This window comes from Typopeltis vanoorti, chromosome 5 (genome assembly GCF_054136105.1).
Source record: "Typopeltis vanoorti isolate ZY-2024b chromosome 5, IOZ_Tvanoo_1.0, whole genome shotgun sequence".
Lineage (NCBI taxonomy): Eukaryota > Metazoa > Arthropoda > Arachnida > Uropygi > Thelyphonidae > Typopeltis > Typopeltis vanoorti.
In genome coordinates this window covers 72,843,170-72,865,220 of record NC_143553.1, presented here as the reverse complement: position 1 = coordinate 72,865,220, position 22,051 = coordinate 72,843,170, and the positions used below count along the sequence as shown (strand labels likewise).

The following is a 22,051-nucleotide window of genomic DNA, read 5'->3' as shown; positions in this document are numbered from 1 at the left end:
CCGTCATCAGCAATGGGAATAGTTTTGCGCGAGGATGGAAGAATATTCCTGTTGCGCTGTATCAGAAATTTGTTGAAGAAATTGCTTCAAAGAGTAGTTGCTGTCATTCAGGCCAAAGGTGGTCCCGCTCGGTACGAGAAATTAAATTAAAACGCTTTTTTTTTTTTTTTTTTTTTTTTTTTAACACAACTAGGTGTCCAAATACTTTTGTCGACATAGTGTAGTTCCCATTCTGGCATGAATGGGGGGGGGGGGGGGGAATGAATGGGTCAAATGATATGGGGAGGGCAAGATCAGTTGGAATCCTTCCAGAATGACAGATCTATACTACTACTACTACTAATAATAATAAAAGTATTTGGGACAAAAGACACAGTTAAATAATATTTCCATGAAAACAAAAGTTCTGTTTTCGGAGGTGCACGCTCTGGGTTCGAATTCCGTCTGAGATACGAAGAACCTTAAAGGTTTTTTTTATTATTATATTTATTTTTTATTATTTATTTATTCGAAGGTGAATTAGCCGGACTCTTACGGAAGTGGCAAGATTTTTCCTCCCAGAAACTCATGTTTTTCATCTCACGAAAGAGGCAAACCAGCCATAATAACAGACGCAGCTTATAGACATAACACTGGTCTGACGCGAAGGTTTAGTTGTTCGGACCGTAATTCCAAAATAACCACAACCACTCTTTGAACGCAACTTATGCCAATATTCATGAATCGAAAAAAAAAAAAAAAAAGAAAGAAAGAAAGAAAGAAAGAACGAAAAGTGCATGCACAAAGCACTAGTTAAGCTACGAAAAGATATTTCCTACATATTGATGACCCAATATTGATTGGAATTGATTGATGGAACCAAGTGATCAATATTGTGTAGCCAACCGCACGATGTGCACACTGCGAGAAGCACGGGAATGATTTACGATTCCATTAACTACTGTGTCAAATGATATTGCGCGGCGAGCATCAGGCTTCAGATCTAGGAGCTGAGTGATATTGCAAAGGATGACAAGTGGTACTCGACAGGTCAATGTCCAGATATCATCCAGGTATTATAACTATGGTGCATTTTTGTAGAAGAGTAACCAAGTCAAGAAAATTGGTTGAATAGGCTGCATGATAGGTTGAAACCAGGAAACTAGATGATATCCAACAATAAGTTGGAATGAAAACCTTCCCTTCTACAAGTAACAAACAGCTGCCTTGGAAGAATTAACATGTAGCGAAGATCAGAATAAGAGACAGAATACAAAGAATCTGCAGCACATGTTAGCTGTTTTATAAACAACAGTAGGCGATATCGAAGTTGAAATCCTTTTTGATATACTCCGCTTAAGTATTCGTTTCTACTTGACACTTGTTCATATTGATGAGAGCATTGCACTAGGGATTTAAAAAAATACTATTGTCGATATGAACTAAATCTAAGTGTCATCGTAGTATAGTCTGCAGTGGAACATCCATTGGACTGGAAAGTTGTACGTTTAGAATTCCATCTAGAATACCTAGGAACAAAAAGGGCCAACTAAGGTGCTGGCTTGGCTTGGCTTTTTACTTCTGCAAAACAGAACACTGCCAGAAATTAGACTCATAAGAAGCCAAAATGGGTGGTCGTAATATGCTATTGTGCTTGCCGGCCTGATTGACCGAGAGTTTCTGTATCTGCTCTCCAGCCAAAAGGCTGCGGGTTCGAATCCCGCTATGGGCATTGATGTTTGTGATTTCTGTGAAAATACTAGTAGTAGTGGTGGGCAGTAGATAGCGTTGGTGTAGATGATGATGGTAGTTGAGGTTCGTTGTAGTTGACAAAATGAGTGGTGGAGACAAAGCGCTGTAGTGTAGGTGCCCTTCCCTCGATGCGTCTTTGAACTCCCCGGAGGGATCATATAATAATAATAATAATAATCATAATAAATGGAAGATGAACTAATATTTTTAAAATTAATATTAGTAATAAAAAAGTTAACTCTAGCCTGAATATATTGGGATTGGTTAGAATTATAAAGAGGAAAGTCAGAGAAAAATCATTTCCCAGGCTCTTACAATGGTGGATATGCTCCACTATCCTAAGTGGATTTAAAAAATACTCATAATGGTTCACATCTAAAATGGGATTTGAACCCAGGTCTTTCCAACAAAGTCCATTGTCATTTTTCTTAATAAAAACAAAAAAGAGGGAAAAATTTTATGTACTGTGGGTTTAGAATCTTTTATGAGTGGAAGTCGAAGAGATATAGAGGCCTGTTTTTACTGATATGAAAGAAATAAATTATTTGCAAGTTACACGCTGCTTATAGTAACTGATATCTCCTTAAAAACTGAAGAAAAAAAATTGTTGATTTTAAATATTTAGCTTCCTCGATCTAAATACCGACAAACAGTAGAAACCAGCAGGTCCGTCGCCAGATTAGATCGCGCCCTGAGCCAAACAATTAAATATCGCCCCTGATTATTACAAGAGAAACATTAATGCAAAACGATTACATAATAATATTAATTAAATGTTTACTTTACAGGGATATCGCACAATAAAACTGTTTATAAGCTCTTCTAAATTTAAATTATAAGCTATTTCCACCTCTATTGATATAGTTGCTAGACCAACCAATCTTTCTTGGGTCATTGCTGTTCGCAAATGATTTTTAATCAGTTTAAGCTTGGAAAAACTTCTTTCTTACGCTAACAGGAATTTTAGCGTAGCAACGGCGCCTACCGCAATATGGCGGAACAAGCGCCCTTATTAAGCCGCATCGTGAAGCAGGTTGCCTCTATGCTACACCCTGTCGACGGTACTGGAAACAAGATTGCTTGGAGTAAAAATAATAACAAAAACAGTAGCAAAAATTTGACGGGAAAAAAAAACGCATCAGGAAAGAGTGCGGGACTATTCTCAAAGCAGCATAAAGTACTTTCGACGTTCTCTATCTAATCAAATTATGGCTGAAATAGAAACTATTACATGAAGAAACGAAAAAAATTACGTTCTAGTTAGTTAATTAAGTCCTCGAAGACAATCAAGGGTTTCAGTTAAAAATTGTAGCATATTCTTTTGAAAAAATAAAGCTGCAAAAAAGTACTGGAGGAAATATGAATACTGCATTAATATAATACTCTTAATAAATAAAGGAAAGGATCGAATTCAACAACGTCGACTTCATTCACGTTAAGAGCAGCAAAGAACTAGTGAAGAGAACAACGAAGTGCTATGTTCGGTGTCATTCCCTCTGTCTGTCTAACCTTATATAGCAACAGGGTATGTGGATATAAAAAAGTCCATCCTTCCTTCTCTTTCCAAATTACCACCACCACTTCTAACTGTATAATTATGCTTGAATTTTGCCCACCTATCTCTGTGTCTTAAGATTGTAGATGTCGCTGCTGCATAATATAATCTTATCAGAATGGCCTCAAGCACCGTAACGGTCACCAGTACAAGTAAACTCTCTAATTACTACCATTACCTGTCCATTAAAACTACCTGGCGTGTGCCCATTAAGGCAAAGGTCGATTCCGAGTTCCACTGCCAGGGGCCATGTTTTGTTCCAACACCCCTATTCTGCATCTCCTTGTCAAATGCCGGCGTCACCAGCAGCAGCTGGTCACAACCATAATAATAGCAGCGGGCCAGTCGGGAGGAATTTGGGGTCATGACACCTGCGTTTTTGCTATCTCCTCGCCCGCCTGCAGTTGTAACAGGTAGCCAGCCAGCTGTTACCTTCGTCCCATCCCTCCAGAAACAGGGCACTGCCGACCTCTCCTAGATCCCAAACATTCTTTGGTAAACACACTGCCGGAATGAGCGGAAGGAAATGTGAATAGGGTTTCCGTTCTCCTCCTTTGAGTGGAAGAAAGGAATGTTCTTCTCCCCCCCTCCCACTTTACCCTACCCCTCATCCGGAGAATCTATCCAGGATACTTGGAGTAAAGCACATGTTGTGAACGCTGCATGTGGCAAAAAAGAAGTCCCCGCAGAGACTTTCTTTTCTTTTTTTCGCCTACTTTTTCCTCTTCATTACCTCTTGTTTTGTCAAGGTTCAGCAACTCGAGTCCCTGCACTTCGTAGCGAGAATAGAAATCAACAAAGAGTTCGCAGTCTGTGTTGTGGGTTTAATGTCTTCGTCCTTCCATTCGAAGAAAAAGGAGTAACCAGAACAACAGGATACTTGTTTATCCAATCAAAAGCGGGATCATTAAATGAAGGTTTTGAAAGCCTGAGCCTTTTTCTTTTTTTTTTTTTTAAATGGTTTAACTCCAGCGTTGCTTCACCAGCCCTTTTATTGACAATTCCAGTCAATTAGGAATTCTATTTTCCTGTCGTTCCTATTCAAATTCAAAACACATCTGAGATAACGAGCACGTCTATTCGGTGACTGGCACTCCACTGTTTTCTATAAAGGTGTAAAAAGTTGATAATTAAAGTACACGAAGACACGACCGTTGAGTAAATTAAAGCTCCCCAAGCAATGCTTGCTCTAGTTTAAAAATAAATACTCTTCACTCAGTACAAAGATCCATGGTGATAATTAGCAAAAGAGTTCGATTTCATTATTTTTATTCCATTTTCCGTTCATAAAATTTCCCAATTCTGTTGCTACTTTCATTTCAGTGGTTGCCAATATTTAGCGGTTATTTCGGTGTTACGGCAGATCCTTCGCAGAAGACAGTCACTTGATTAATTAGTATGAATGTTACTAATGAGCTGAACTGCTGTTTTTTACGAAACAAAACTGCACTTCCCAGATTATAACCACAATAATTAGATCAAGAGTGCCGCAGTTAGAGAAGTCTGATTTGCTCTTTTCTCTTTTTTTTTTTTTTAAACACGAGTCAGGTCTCCATAGTTCATTTTATAAAAGAAATCCTTAGCTAATTATGACACCACTTCAATTCACTTAGCTGAGTTCCTCCTTCCATATCTCCATTATCGACCTATTGGAAAATAAATCATTTGAAGCCATTCAACTAACTCTCTGATGATAGTGATACGGAAGATCGCAAAGCTGAGAGTTTTTTTTTTTAAAAAAGCTAATGTCAGCGTATTTTTTCTGGCTTATTTGAATTTTTATTTCTTTATTCTTTCATTAGTGAGGAAAAAGAATGACCATTCTTTAACCCTTGATTATGGGGAATCGCTTTAAAACTCTTTTATCATCGTCGAATATTACGCTAATAGAGTGCAGGATCTTTTTCTATTTAGTGTCTTACTTTAAGCATTTTCAAAACAGGAAATACATGTATTCCTACGAAAACACAAAATTAGTTTCCGGTTAAGTAAGTAAATTATTTTATTATTAATTTTGAAGCATTTTTTTCAAAAATGCTTCAAAATTTTCTAATTTATTTCCGCCAATAAAAAAATAAGAAACACGATGGAAACAAGAAAAACAAATCTAAAGATCAAACATATTTAGATTTGTTTTATAAGCTTAACAGGATGAGAAAAACAAACTTTAGACATTGATTAAACATGTTTCTTCTCTTTATTTCATTTTATTTTTACCCATTTCACTTTTTTCCCTTTGCATGAAAAAGCAAATTCGAACCCCCCCCCCCCTCCCCATGGGCATGAATGTTTATGATTGCCGTACCAATTCTGGGTAGACCGGGAGTTGCGACTTAACCACTTCTTCTAGAAAAGATTTCACTCCCAGCGATGCTATGAGATACAAAAGGAACTTGTATGAGATACGGCGTCCAGGACAGCAATGGGACCAAAAATATAAAATGAAATAAAATAAAAAATATAATAATAATAATAATAATTAAATAAAACTCTACCAAAGTAATACTCAATTCGCACAACTGCTAAGAATCATATTAGCGTGGGCTTTGGAAGAGATACTTGGTTTAAAACTAACTACTGCTTTATTGTCTTTCTTAATTTCAGATTAATAAATGTTCGCCAAGAATTTTGTTCACCTCTTTTCTAATATTTTAAGTTTTTCATAATCATCAAACAAGTCAAAAGCAATTTTAAATACTTCATATTATGGACCAGATATCTTTAATTACCAATTTCTTGAGTCCCATTGTTTACAATCAAAATACTTATATGAAATCTTTGAACTACGTAGAAATTCGATTACATAATTTAGTCGTAATTGACAATCAGATAAATTTTCGTCCAATTGTAGAATGTGAAAATTGAATTTGAATACAATGGATCTATCTTTAAAATAGAGGGCAGGAAAGAAAAGAGCGATATGTTCACCTTTAAATAGACTCCATTATCTATGATGATGATGAAAATTTTATTAGAAAAAAAAAACGAACTTTTCATATTCGAAACGATCCCTTAAATCATAATGTACTTCTCATTGTAATTACCATGTCGCAAAGGGTGTATACAGCTGGCCGAATGGCTCGTTCCTTCCAAGTATTATATTGTATTGTTTCATTTTGAACTAGTCCAAAGATTGGCAATTTATTTTTATTACTTTATTTATTTTTTTTTTTTTTGTGGCTGAAAAGCCATTATGATAAAAATTACATTCATTCGGATATTTTGAAAGCAGTCTCCCCATCTCCCCCCAGGAAAAAATGCAATAACAGAAATACAAGATATTTCTGATTTAAATATATAAATGTGTGTTTACCATAAAACAACCATTTTACAATAATAATAATAATAATAATAATAGAAAATAAGCTATCCTACAATTCTTTTTCATAAAAAACGGGATGGGAAAAAAAGAAATCTAACTAATCTCTGAAGAGATGCAAAAATTTCTCAAAGAGCCGCGGGTTGCCGACCTCTGAGTTAGCCTTCTTTTAACTCTGGCAAATTAGAGCATGCGGTATTTGCCAGTAAAAGGGATTTAGTCGCTCGACTTGTCTGTGATTTTCCAAATGTAAAAGTGATTTGAAAGAAAACAGAATTCTCATCGAAGTTTTGGATTTAACTTGGAAGTAAAACTGCTTCAGAAATGTTCAGTGAGTCCATCATTACCACGCTCAAAGCAAGAAAGTCAGACAACTTTGATTGAATTGAATTTCAACTTGATTATGATGACTGTTTTCTTTAATTTGTACATCAGAAATTTGTAGATATCCAAAGTATCACGATCAAGTATAAATCATACTTTGCCGTGACAGATCATTGAGCCTAACACTCCTAGTATCCATAAGCATGATTTATCCCAGCATTGGATTGCTCTCAATCAAAGGAATCTTTGGGATGATACAAAATTGCTGTATCGAATCATCTTCAAATATGAACATTTGTACAAAGAAAGCTCCTTAGCCTTATTATACTTGTCCAAATCTCATTGCAGTGCTGTTATCAGTATTTTGCATTCCCACTAATGGGCAATGGCCTCTTCGAATTTTCTGCACTGTTCTTCCTCACAGTCGTCCTAAGATAGCCGTGAGAAGGAAGAGTGGAGTTAAAAATGAAAAAAATAAAAAATAAAAAATCCATTTGGCAGGAATTTTTCCATTTTTAATCTCGCGTATGGGATTTCCAATTTCAGTACTGCTGATCTTTGGAACGGTTTCTGTATTATCCAGTAACACGCTTGTTGTAGCACACGGAAGTTAGTTGAAGTTAGAGTATAGTTTCTTTCAGAAATTACTTGCGACGCGATTTCCTCCCTCTACTGTTTGTGGGTTCCCCATTTTCAATTGTTGGTTGACAATCTCTTTCTAAGAGACTGCCTATCATTTGCTATTTGTAAGCTAATATTTTTCCAAGGCATCGTTTATTAACGCAGTGATTAATTTCCAAGATTTGGAAATCATCAAATTCCAAAAGCATAAAATAAGTTTCCTTCCAAAATGATTTCTATCTTTTAGTCCCTAATAGTGCTTAGTAATCTAGCAATAAGCACTTGAAATTAAAAGACAGTCAATTTTTAAGTGCAAAGTACAACCAGATGTCTGAATGTCCCATAATTTTATGTTGTTTCCATACACGAGGAGATGGTCAATCAACCCACCGTACCAACGCACTATAGGTTGACTAATGGATGGGTAGAGAGAGTTGGGAAATGAGAAATTGTTCACGTTTGATTTGAAGGTTTGTGTATTGATTGTATTTCTTGGGAAACGCATGAGAGGGGAGACCGTTCCAAAATACAACAGTAGAAGAAATGAAAGAGAAACTTATTTTGTAAGTCTGGAGTTTAAGTGGATGCCGAGTGGCAGATTCATACGTGTTTCAATGGATTTAGTAGAGTGGAGTCGATGCTAGTTCACATCAACGATTACAATGGAAATGTTTATAGAAGATGATGCATGCTGCAGAAAGCAAATGTATTTGTGCAAGTAGAGTGAATGGGTAAAAGAAGAGTCATTAATCAACCCAGTTCTCTTCTGTAACGAGTCAAGTTTTTCAGAGGCACCACTCCAAACTTGAGAGCATTGTCTTAGTTTACCACAGACAAAAATTGGAAGATACTTTTAAACAAAACACATCTTATCCATTTGTAGTTGATTAAATGTTCAGTCTTTTTTACTGGTTGTCGATTTTATTTAAGTTACAAAAAAAACCAACAGGATTCTATGCGTGAAAAGAATTAATATAACACTACACTGATGCCATTTACGTGGGACAATTGATGCCATTATTAGGCGATTAGATGAAATTTCTTCATCGGTCAGAAAGTAAAATTAGTGCAATCTTTAAATGCACTCAAATGGTTAAGGAGATTGCGAATTGAGTTGGGTTCATTGAAATTACAGAATAACTAAAGCTTTGAAGATGTTCTTTAGTAGGTGTGTCTGTTCTAGAGGATGAAAAACTCCTGCCGCCTCTTTATGAAACTACCCTAATTCACCTTAAGTTAAAAAGCTTTTATAGAATCTTCTTGCGGAATAGATAGGGTTCGAACCGAAATCTTCTTCAAACGGAAGTTAAATTTCACTTTCCTAACGATATTTGTCACTTGCTACGAAGGTGAAATACGAATATGAAACTAGTAATTTCTATTTTTATCTGCAACTTTCACATCTGTATAGGGAAACATTGGTCGGTATTTTCCCAGATTTGTAAGATTGGTGTCATACCTAACATTTGGGACAGCAGCTATTTATGAGAAGCTAAACAGAACTCCCCAAGATTGCCGCTCAAACTGTTTCTCAATACAATACAAGTTATCAGTGGCATCAATTCAGCACTAAAAAGGCAGCATCTGTGGTCTCATTTGTGTTAGGCATATCATAGTTTAGCAATCTGTATTTTGGAAAAAAAAAAAAAAAAAAATTTCGTTCTGTTGAAATATTATTCCAAGAATAATCTATTTGTGTTTAGATTATTCCAAGAATAATCTAAACACAAATAGAGCAAATAATTATGCATGTAACATTTTTCTCGTTTTCAACTTGAATTTTTTTAAAAGTTATTTCATAAAAACTTTAGAAAAATACTGTCAGTGAATGTCAAACCAATTCGTGTCGCAGTCAGTATGGATTTGCAGATTGTAGTCTCTTATGTCTGTGTAGCCTGCATTTTTTTTATATTTTTTTTTTTTTAGACTAGCCAGTAGCCAGTCTCAAATGGAGCTTTTTTCTATAGCACACTAATAGGATTTTCCACATGTCAGAATACACGCGTTTTGGATTTTACATTACGTTAACCACTCTACTGTTCCAAGACTTAACAGTTAGGAGGTGAAAAGCTTTTTTTTTTTTTTTTTTTTTTTTTTTTTAATACTCCCAGAAATTCGGTTATTTCGTCTCACAAAATAGGCATGCCGGTAAGAATACAAGCAATTAACAGACATAATACACTGGGTTTCTCTATAGCTTTCGTTCCTCCGGCATTAATTCAAATTAGTCATTACTCCTTAATCAGGTCAGCACTTGTTAATACGTAATCTTTCCGCCTGTTATTTCTGCTGCTCTCGTTGGGTAGGCAGCAGTGTTGTGAGTGTGTTATTATTACCGACTTGAGCAAATTTCAGTCTTCGTGTTCGCACATAAAGTTAGTTTGGCCTGAGTTAGTAGGAAATGGGTAATTTGTATAGTCCAAACTATTGTCGTTCTAAGCCGATTTAATTTTCTCCTCGAGATAAGGACGATAATAATAATAATAATCTGATATAATATCCTGTCATGCTGCACTTTATAACTACATTCAACTGCCAAAGCAAACCACTTTCGTCTTCAGTTGCCAACTTGACATTCCAAGTCAGTGAACGCACTGTCAATCATAAACTTCGCGCATAAGTAACGAAACGACTGCAGAAAATCTCTCTCTCACACACACAAAGTGCGTTTCATAATGGCATTCTTGTATGACAGCATTCATCATCTCACAACTTTTAACCTAGAACCGTTTTGAACGTATGTAGATTTTTTGTTTGTTAATTTTACCTTTAAACCAATAGAATAACAAAGAAAAAGAAAAATAATTCAAATTGTTTTGTGAGTTATTCACATACGGCTTCATTTTGACGCGGTATGGTCACTCCTCCCGTACCTCAATGGGAGGTGGGCATCTGCTACCCAATCATCCTTCCTCCAGAAAGGATGATTGGGTAGCACATGACCTTTCCACAAAGGAATTAGTAGGACAATCCCAAACATCCATGCTCTCCACGGGATTCGAACTCATGGTCTCTTGGCTGGAGCCGATACGCTAATCACTTGGCCCACCAGGCCAACTGCAATCATTTTGCCAAGAAAAATTATTTATAAGGAAAAATGTCATAAAGCATCTTAAACCCGATACTAGTTTAGAAACGAAAATGACTGCATTACAAGGATACCCATTTCACCATATTTCCACGTTTTAATTATTACGTGCAGTGTAGTTTATTTTGACCAAAATTCATTCTTTTCGTGTTTCAATGTTTCTGTTGTTTTTGTGAGATTACGTGATCGCGCCTAAATAACAGTAACTTCACTTCAACTAGCTTCTATTGCGTTCCTACCATTTCCAGCGTTTCCTTCTCCAAAGCGGAACTCAGGGCATATCGCCAGGATTGACGCTTGGTGATACGTCACGATATGGTTAGAATTAATAATTTGGCACTTACTTTGTAAATATTAAATTTGGAAAGCTGTAACCTAAGTCTGAACTAAACCATTGTTATGTGAATCTGCACCAACGAAAGGCTGTTACAAAGTTAGATTTTTAGTTTATAGTTACGTTACATTAGTATTAGTACCGTAGGTGAGGCTATGGATTAGATAATCAGGAAACCTCGCTTCAAATACCAAGCGAATTGTTTCAAGCGCTTCAGACTTTCAGTGAGCAAGGTGGCGAGTTGTCTCACAAAAGGTGGTGAAGTTCATTTGTTACCTAGATATTTTGTCACAAAATATCCATGTTCAAGGTGGGATTCTAACCCACAGCGAATTCTTTAGCGAAGCCGGTTAGTTGACTGACTGCTGCACGAGGGATGGGGGGAGTCTGTGCCTACAGCCAGCCCTCAGGTCAGTTTTCACGTCTCACTTCGCATTTCTCAATTCGAATTCTCAATGTGTTTTGATAGCTTCTAAATACATGTTCAGTTCCTAGATGATGTTCTTGATATTTTTCTCAAACTTGAAATCCTTGTCCGACTTTCCGTAACTTCCTCAATTCCCAATCCTTAAACCATCTTTGACCTCATGCACTCAGGCCTCGTGTTTCGGGCCCATTTTCATGTTCGATGTCCCTGGTTGAATTTCATTATATGTTCTCAGACCAACTAGTCTTTTGTTGTGATGAAAATCATGGCTTATTCGACAAGCAAAACCATGTCCTGTCCTTATGAGATGGGCTTAAACATCTTCAGGTGAAAAATATTGTTCAGGCCAGCGACCAGAATCGAGCCATTACAGTGCTTCGCCATTATTATAGACACGACAGCTAATGGTGAAATTATTAAAGCCTAAGTATGACATAGGGAAAATGGAAACAAAATTCTATAGTTTTTCAACGAAAATAATAATGATAATAATCGAAGCTCCCTCTATTTCGCTGTAGCAAACATCAATATATATATATATATATATATATATATATATATATATATATATATATACACACACGGTACTCGTATATATTAATATGAAGAAATCCAAACATAAGACTGCATATTCTTAAATCAACAGAAAAAAAAATCGAAAGTCAATTCTTAACATTAACTACGAAGTTTGGTTTCGTTTTGAATAAATAAAACGAAATCAAATGAATTATATTATATCTTTACTGTGTGCATTACGTATTTACAATTTACATGAGTTCATTTTAATATTTAAAGTAATATTAGGATGCTTACCTCAAGTCGTTAGGACAGTTTTGACGACATCACCTTAGTTTCGTTGGCTACTGTCCCCTTCAAACAACAGTTGCACGCACACGTGAAGGTGTGTAATCATGGTTGCTTAGTAACGATGTCGCATGCACTTGGTGCCAAATGTTGGAAAGTGACGAGATTTCTATTCAATGAAGGCGAGCACAATGAAATCTGTTTCAGGATGTTGTATAACGCGCCCAACTCTTGCAGGCTAATCTTCGCAACGGCGATTATGTCCGTTACGCAGTTGCTTGAAGGAGAGAGAGGGAAAGAGATACTGTGAGAGAGTGAACATCATCGACACATGCAACATAAAGGAGGGTGGATGGCAGCGAATACAAGAGAGCGCATCGATCAAGATGTGTACGGTAGACGTGCAGAACAGTTCCACTCTCTATCTGGGTTAGGTCTGAGTTTATTATCTCGTGCCAGAGAAAAATATCAGGATTTGCTTTTACAGGTAATATAAAGCCTGTATTGTTGGTGCCGAAATTTTACTTTGCTATGCGTAGAGAAGGTGATGATGTCAAATTTGCTCTCATAAATATTAAAATTTAGACGAAATGCATCACATCTATCGGAAAATAAGGCTTTCTCACGTCATTTTTAAATTAGAAAAAGATAATAAACACACACACACACACACTAGTTATGCTGCAATGACTTTTTATTTAATAATGAAGGAGATATGAATCTTTTGATGTTTAACTGCCAGTAAGCGAAACTACGAACTCGGACTAAGATCTATACTAAGAAAAATAGCCGTTTGGCTTTCGATCTATGACTTTTTATTTATTTCGTGGCTAGATGAAATTTGCAACACTGTATTGAATAGCAATATTTTACAATGACGTCACTAATCACCATAGCAACTAAATAAAAACCATTGGCTTATATACTATAGACCAGTGCTTCACAAACTTATGGATGTAAAGGCCCCCTTGGTAAAAATTAAAATATTTCACGGTCTCCCATCGAAAAAAAATCGTAATACAGACATATATTATTATAATATTTATTGTATTTATATTCAATACAATTTATATTCAAGTTTTTGCGCTTGTAAGCTTTTTTGTCAATATTATCAATATCTTTGAAATGAAACGTATATGAATAAGCATACATCTAATATTCATTAAGCACCGAAACACGCAGGAAGAAAATTTGTGAAGAACACCAATGTGTGAATTTTTCCATTAAAATATAAAAAAATAACAAAAAAGCAATAATAAATAATAAAAATTAAATACGTTTCTTTTAAGATTAAAGAAAGAACTACTTAGTCTTAAAACATTTTAAATTTGATTTCATTATTTCACGGCCCCCCCCCCCCTCAACCAAACTTACGGCCCACAGTTGGGAAGCGCTGCTATAGACAAGTTTATTTATTTGTTATTTAAAATATCGCATTGTTTAGAATCATTTTACACATCCTGCCAAAACTGAAGCGACTTGACAAATTTTAAAAGACATTTTAATAGAGATATTAAATGTAAGCAAATCTGATCTCCAGCTACATTCTCAAATAGAATAAAAGCAATTATAGAAATCATTCCAGTTGTGTATCTAATAGCATTCTTTTACAATGATTTTACGTCACTGATCACCACAGCAACTTCATAACAACCACTATTGGATTATACACAGTTGATTTGTTTGTCATTTAAAACGTTGCACAGTTTCGAGTCACTTTACTTAATCCTGTCAGAATCCTTCCGATTTTAACTAAAATTGCAAATTGATTTTATGTTTGAATCGTTTGCCTAATTTTGTCAATAATAATGGTTAAGTAAACACATCAAATGTTAGTAAAGGTAAACTAATTGGCAAAACAAATCGAAAGAATGCTTATGCATTTTTAGAAACATACCTATTCCCATCAGCAAAGGATAGAAACTAAACAAAGAAATAAAACAAGAAAAATAAAAGACTGTACAGGAACGAAACCTAGTTTCTCTACGGAAACGAAGTGGCTACCCGTAGATTGACCGTCATTGTCACAAAATATACCGTAGATGAAATTAAAGAAATGACAGGAAGTATGAGGGTGTGGTTACTTTTCCGACATAAAATATCACACTTAAAAAAAGTAAGATTTTTACGTGTAGTCTCGACACTTTTTTTTTCTGTGAATTCTACTCACGTAATATAACTTTCTGGTAAGCTTAGGCTATTTAGAAGAGAGTGAATAAAAAAAAAGGGGGGGGGGGGTTCGTGATGGTTGAGGAAGATAACTTGTCATATTTAAATAATCACACTTAGAGAACACAAGCGTGCTTAGATTTTCTAACCCAGTAATTCGTAACGCTCTTACGACCCCACAGTTCCTACGTCAAATAACTCAAAAATCACTTGTGTCCTGCAGGTGACTGTGTATCGTAATTTCTAGAGACACCTGTCAGGGTTAGCAGCTGCTCACGAGCACAACGAAAATGTGTTTGGCATTATTACTATAAATTACCTGAAAGGCAGTAATTCTATACTTCTCGTGGATTTATTCTCGGGTCAAACTTCTGTGCAAAAATAATCTTAATCTGATTCTTCAAGGACAGAGATCATCTTACATCATTTCTCCTGCTTGTGGCCTCATTTTTTTTCCTTCTTCTTGCTTTAGGTCCTCTTGTTGGCCTACGACTATTTTGCTTTATCCTTTCCAACAACAGCTAATAACAATGCTTATCTTGGTGGACAGAAATGATAGTTATGATGTTCTATTACTGGTAATGTTCCAGTGTTCTAGTAGTTTTATTTCTTATAATAAATGTGGAACGAAATATTTATATAGTCCAGTAAATCCAAATAACGTACAAGAGGTCTACCATACCTTATACTATTTTAATTATGTTTGTTGGTGCTATTTTTTTTATTTTGTTTCATTTTTTACTTGTTTTTCTTTTTTGTTTACTTCTTTTAATTTTCGACCTTATCTTAAAAACACAACCTCGTCCAGCATTTCTTTATGATTCAGTTAAAGTTGCGATTTCAAGGGATATATTTGAAACACTCTAATAATTCGCAACTAAAACCATCCCCTTTTCTGTTGATGATTCACTAACTATTCCATATCAAATGTTTGAGAAGGCCCAAATATCTAGTTTGTAAATCCTTTCTTTCTTATTCCAGAGACCGAAATCTGGTACATTTGTCTAGAACGAGTTTGTTTAGCATATCAACATGCGATGAGAAACAATCCGAATGTTTTGATGATCAAATAATTATTTCAGGCCAGATTAAAACTGCATATTGTCTTGCTAATATCCAGTTTGTTTTTTTGAGTCATCGATAGGATTCTAGCCCATATTTTCTCCCTAGATTTGAAGAAATTCAGTACAACTTAGACATATAAGAATTCAACTGCTTGTTCCGTGTCCTTTAATGACAAGCCACAACCATAATAATTTTCTAATCTTTTATGATAACCAGTTCTTTGTGGAGAAATTAACTTTCCTTCCTCCCATAAAGACAAGCAAGCTGTCTGACAACACACGCATGTGATAAATATAACAAATTGAGATTCGGAAAGAGACATGACATCTGGATTGAATCCTCTGCGATGGGTTGCGACTTATGACAACTATTCGGTGATAATAGTGCTAGAAACAGTTGTTGACACTTATTCACTATGATTGTTTATTTTATTTTTTATTTTTTGTTTTGTACAACAGCATGTGTTCGCAGGCGATAATGTACACGATGATTATCACTCATCACCTAGGAGCTATCACTCATAACTCCTATGAGTGATAAGTCTGTGGTGCTTATTTGTAACGATATTATTCAACGGTTAAATAAGTGGATGTTGAGGGAAAAGAATAACTGCAGTTGCATAGATCGATGGACAAACTCTTTGGCACGCAATCAGCAAACCTATTAGGTCGCTTGTCATGTCTTGAACAGACATACTTCGTTAATAAGTCAAAGCCTTTGAAACTAATAATTTCAGCTAACAAACACGAAAACGAAATATTCTTATTAATGCGAATTCACATAAAAAAGAAGTAACAAAATAATATTTACTCTCCCATTTCGTATACTTGATCACTATAGGACTGTTTCTCATACAGGGAGATGCAGTCGGGGAAAAAAGTCCAAGCGGGAAAAAAAAAAAAAAAAAAATGTGAGTAGCCGTGTTTCAAAGAAAAATGTAATAATTATAAGCAGTATTAATAAATGGAATTTCAAAATGTCTACGCCGAAGCGGATTGGTTATAAACGGTATCTGCAATGACAGTCTTAGCTTATTGTACGATAAATAAATAAAGATTTGTGCTTGAAAAAACTGCTAAGAATTTCGAAGTATCGGCATACATAGGATGACAAAACCTTAAGCTCAAGTTTACCTAAGTATTATAATAATAGAAGACACACACACACACTCTGCCAAAAAAAGTCTTCTCTTAATGGTTATATGAGGTTTCAATTTATTCAGAGGCCATAGAAATCAAAAAGATAGAAGCAGATGTCGGAAAGTTACATCTTTCAACAATATGACAACCCTCGTTGTCATGCAGTATGCCGATATTTTGAAACTCAGCAGTTTCAGCCGCAAATGATGTTTGCTGTGTATTATCAGCTATTGGCCTTTTCAGGAGACATGTCAATCTTCGATTAGATTGACATAAACTGCATGAACTTTATGAATTGTCCACTTCCTATATAGTCGTAGGAAGCTAGTTAAAGATATGTACCCAATTAACTTTTTCCTTCCTGGTTTTATTATTATCATTTATTTAAATTTTTCCCAAATTACATTTATTTGAAATTTTTAATTTGCATAAAGTATACTGTACACATAGTTTCTTTTCTTTTCTTTTTTTTCCCTGAAAATTCGCAATATTATTCTTGAAGGGGAAATGATCCTGGCATTATATTTTCTCTGGATTCTCTCTCCACTTAGTATAAAAACTGTGCTAGCAAAAAAAAAAAAAAAAAAAAAATCGACTTTTCATAAATTTCATGCCAAAGATTTTTCTGCTTTTTTTTTCCCTTATGAGATGCCAGTATTATATATTATAAACCCTAAAGTAAAATTATAGGCATAAAAAAAATCAGTGAATGATATAAGATGTAGACCACCATATTTGATGTGACTATGTCTTTCTCTTGAGCAGCAACTGGCCAGCTTAAATTACCTATAAATATTCATAAGAAAAGAGCGAGACCTAAAGTTGCCTGATTGGTCTTCTTTCTCTGTCACCAGCAAAAGGGCACGTGCACTAAAATCGATGTTGGTTTCTTGGCAATCGATTATACCTTTAACATTTCAGCAAAATTTACACTGCCCTTCTAAGATATATTTCCACTTTCTCATTCTTTTCCTTGCTAAGAAATATTTTTAGAATTTCCCACTGTTTTGCCAACGCTGTGTAGAAGATGCCAACATCTTTAGGGCTGGAAAATAATTTTTAAATAATAGAAAACATTTATCTAAATTAAGATACGCATTTCCAGTATATTAAATCACAATCTGTAACGTTAAGTCATTATTGGGAAAACTTCATGGAAATACATTATGGTAAATACATATTAAATACATAATACTACTCTCTGATTATGGTGAATTAGTTGATCTCCTACGGAGAAAGCAGGGTTTTTCCTCCCAGAAATTCAGCCTTTTCGTTGAGTGGAACAAACACACTGGCCACAAGAACACAACAAACACACTGGCCACAAGAACACAACAAACACACTGGCTACAAGAACATAACAAACACTTAATTTGCAGATATAATATACTGTCATAATGGCTATTCCAGTCGCAATTCTGAACAGTTATCCTTATTTTCACTCAAGACATCCGATTGGGTGAGAAGTAGAATTACTTCTCATATGTGAATGAAAAAGTCATGAAGCCTTCTACACCATATTGTGTATTCTCAAGTCCCTATATTAGCCCTTGTATGAAACCAGATAACTTCAAGAAAAAGGATCTAGTTTTCCCACCAATCTCAGTGTTCTCAGTGGATAGGAGATCCCTCCTATCCACTGAAGACATCAAGAAAGTTCAAAATATTGTAATTGTAAGATAAGAATCTTATGTTTCCATTTGAAATCTTTATAAACAGGTCAAACTAGTGTCGGTCGGCGTAAAATTTCAATATGTTATGAGGAACATAACTAAATTCTTGTCAAGATAACCAAAATTGTTTACATTAATGTTCATAGCTATACTTTAATGCTATCTAATGCTATGAAACTATTAGGTTATTAGGAGACTATCGCGTTTACCTTTTTGTCTGTTTTGCAAGATGAAAAAAAAAAAAAATTCGAATAGGAAACTTTTCAATTAAAGGTACGTTAGTGTCGTCTCCGTACCATATCGGCTCTTAATTAGAAATCTCTCTCTCTAGAACTCTCGGACCTTTTAGTTAAAAAGTTTTCCCATAAGAGTTCGCTAGTCCCAGACAGCATCTGAATCCCGTAGTGTTAAGAACCTCAGCTTTTGTTCACCATGGAAGGGAATATATTATTTTTATTTAATGCTTATCAATGTGACAGCAAATGAAATTTTCACTGTTAAAACATTCCTGTCACAATCCTTTTTATTTTGTGTTAACTGAAAAGAAAAGAGTGGTACATTGTATTCTTTATTTGGACTCTGCCCAGTTTTAAAATTCTACATTTTATCTTTCCATTTGCGATAGTCATGGAGAAGCAACTAGTTTAATAAATAATGCCATTTTGGGAACAATGCCAGCATGCAGTCACTTCGTTTTATCTCTAGCACACGTTTTCATGCTTTTGCCTTTCTTTTCTGTGTGCATATAAAGAAATTCTAGGTGGTACGTTAATGTTAAATTCAAATCTGATATTTTTCGGACTCTTTTGAGTGTGTCGCATCTTATTTTGCCTTTTTTTTTTTTTTTTTTTTTTTGCAGTTTTGGGGTTGAACTTCGAGGGACCATAAACAGCAACAAAAAGTATACCTCTAAGGGGGATTTGTTACAATTATTTTTAGCAACTACTTGAAAATACGTACTAACGAATAAAAAAGAATTTTCGCTCATAATCTCTAAACAGCAAGCATGTGTGGAATTAATAAATTCCGGATAAGTATCTAAAAATTCTCATTTTTTTTCTTATTCACATAAGAAAAAAAAAATCACATAGCTAACCACTCGGGCCTGGTAGTCTGAGTCAGTGGCGCATCCAGAGGGGGAAGGGGCCCGGGCACCCCCCAAAGAAAAGGAAAAAACACTAGAAAAATTTCCAAAAATCTTTTCCTAATTCAAATTCATTTTTTTTTTTATTTATGTTGTGTGCTACTTATGAATTAGCGATCACTGCAGATGCTCAGTTATAGGTCGTATGCGATGTGGAGTGTGTATTCGCAAAACGTCTACTCAACTCCCCCCCCCCAAAGGTTAAATCCTGAGTGCTCGGCCCCCTCTAAGATTAAATCCTGAGTGCGCCACTGGTCTGAGTGGTTAGCGTATCCGCCCTCCGACCAATAGGTCGGAGGGCGGATACGCTAACCACGAATTCAAATCCCAACGTAGCTATGGTTGTTTCTGATTGTCTGATTGTCTTTAGGTGGAAGATGAATTTCACCTCCCGGTGTGAGACCAGGCTGTGAAATTCATCTTCCTTCCTGCTTAGTAGAGGCCTGAAGTGACTAGAACAGTTTCATGTTTCGTCTATAGAGCAGAGTTTCCGGATTATGCAAAAAATGAATAAAGATACAAAAAATTATAAAAAACCCTTAGCCAACTCATGATATTAATGCATCATAGACTTACAACCGTTCATGACTATTCAGATGAAATAAACGATTTGCAATCAGATTTCCGACCATCTTTTCCCTCTTTTACCTTGCGGTGTGGAGGGTTAGTTAATCATCGGACCTCAAACCGTTCACAGGATAAGGTGGTCAGCCCTACGCCCCAGTGTATCCTATGTCCGTAATGTTGAGTTCTCAAGCCCGGTTTGCCTGCTTTGCGGGATGAAAAAACCCCAGGATACACTCGGGGGGGGGGGGGGGAACCCTGCTGTCCACGCCCAAGACCGGTTAACTTGGTTATGGCTGAGGAAGATCTTTCAGCTCCTCACGTTACTGATGGGAATCGAACCTAGGACACTCCTTCCCCAGGCATATGGTTGCAAAGCGCATAGCGACTAGGCTAACCGCGCGGACCCATTTGGATATTAAAAATTAAAAATATATCAAAAACAAAACAAAACTTCAGGCCAATTGCACTAAGCAGGGATCTCATAACATATAAAGATAATCTCAGATATGTAAATAACAAAATTAACAGCTGACAATACATTCACTTCCTCGGTGGTTAAAATGTGTCTATAGAATTGTTTTCCTTTTAAAGGTCATTATGATTTAAGCCTGACACAACAGAGAGGAACACTAAACCCGAAAATAACGTCGGTAGATAAATATGCAATATACTTAAATATCTCATAAATCTGGTTTTAGGTTGAATTCAGTTTTACTAATTCAAAAGCGATTGGGTAGTATAGAAACTGAAGATTCCCCCTGCCCTGCTAAAGATCCACTTTCAACAAAACTTAGGGAATTAATCTCGTTCTACTGGAAACATTTGGCTACATTACTAGCACCTGGCTAGTGTTTGCGCTGATCTATTGATGGATGAAGGTATTAGGAAATAAGGGAGAAGAATTCGTTCATTAATTATTTTTTAAACATTTGAACGGGAAAGTTTAAGTATTTTCATGAATCATAAAAAAATCAGGTTTTTTAACTATTTACGATTCATAAAATTATTTATGAATTTATTTATATAGACTTATATAGAAAATAATTAGACTTTAATACATGAACATTTGTGAGCCTACTATAATCAAATTGTAGCTTTGCAAACACTGTAGCATGAGCTACGGTGTTTGCATGTACAAGTCAATGAGTTCTAACAGCAATGCATGCATATAATCAAAAAGAGGATGAAATTAGCTCACCTTTGCAATAAGGAAAACAACAGCTTTTCCTTTGGCCACCTGTATATTCCCTTTATTTCCCCCTATGAACCGATCAAAGTTTTATGGCCGACAGACCCCACCGCAGCGAGTTTCAGGCCCAGCATAATAACACTAAAGTCTAAATTCCACGTAATGCTTTAGACTGAGTCGGTACGAGTCCAATAAAGCTTTTGTCTACCTCTGAACGACACCCAACGTTCATCCATGACGCATAAACGGCTGGCCTATAAAGTACGCTTCCTCCTAACAATCGATACAACGGGAATGGGGGAGTGGAGGGGCTAATTCTCCCCCCGTTACGACGACGCGGAAACGGACGTAGTATCGATGCAGTCAAAAGATTCAGCACAACTGGAAACCGACGGTATATTTTCACGTGCGCCTTTGTGCACCCCCAATACAAGCGCCGACCAAAAGCAGGGTGACGTCTGAATGAGTAACCACGCGTGGCGCTCACGTGTATCTAGACTGCTCTTATCCCGAATCAGTGATAGGCAGGATTAGAGCTCGATGCTGCCTTGCATGCCTTTCGTCTAAAACAAATGTTGTGGAAAAACTATTTTAGGAAACGGACGGAAAAGATTACGGAGTCCGTAACAGTGGATGTCACTCGAGGTATTTTTAACCTTCTTGGAAAGCAACCTGACGTATTATGTCAACTTCTCGTCTTTAATGTTGTTCATGCAGAACGAACACTCTGCACACACACACACACACACACACACACACACACACACACACACACACACACACACACACACACACACACACTGAATGGTTATACGTGATCAAAGGACTGATAATTTCTGTCTAGACTGCAGTGTATTTAAGGCATGGGTTTCGCAGGAATATTTTCGGAGAAAGCTTTTTTT

The 22,051-nt window shown here is 35.9% G+C and overlaps 1 protein-coding gene across 2 annotated transcripts in view; it reads right to left on the bottom strand.

Moving 5' to 3' along the window:
- Positions 1-21,593, bottom strand: part of LOC150106526 (uncharacterized) — a 75,411-nt gene extending 53,818 nt beyond the window's left edge. For both annotated transcript variants that reach the window (XM_090392515.1, XM_090392516.1), the window contains exon 1: positions 21,159-21,593. The gene's annotated coding sequence lies outside the window, so the exon portion shown is untranslated. The remainder of the gene's footprint in view (positions 1-21,158) is intronic.
- Between the last annotated feature and the right edge of the window lie 458 nt (positions 21,594-22,051).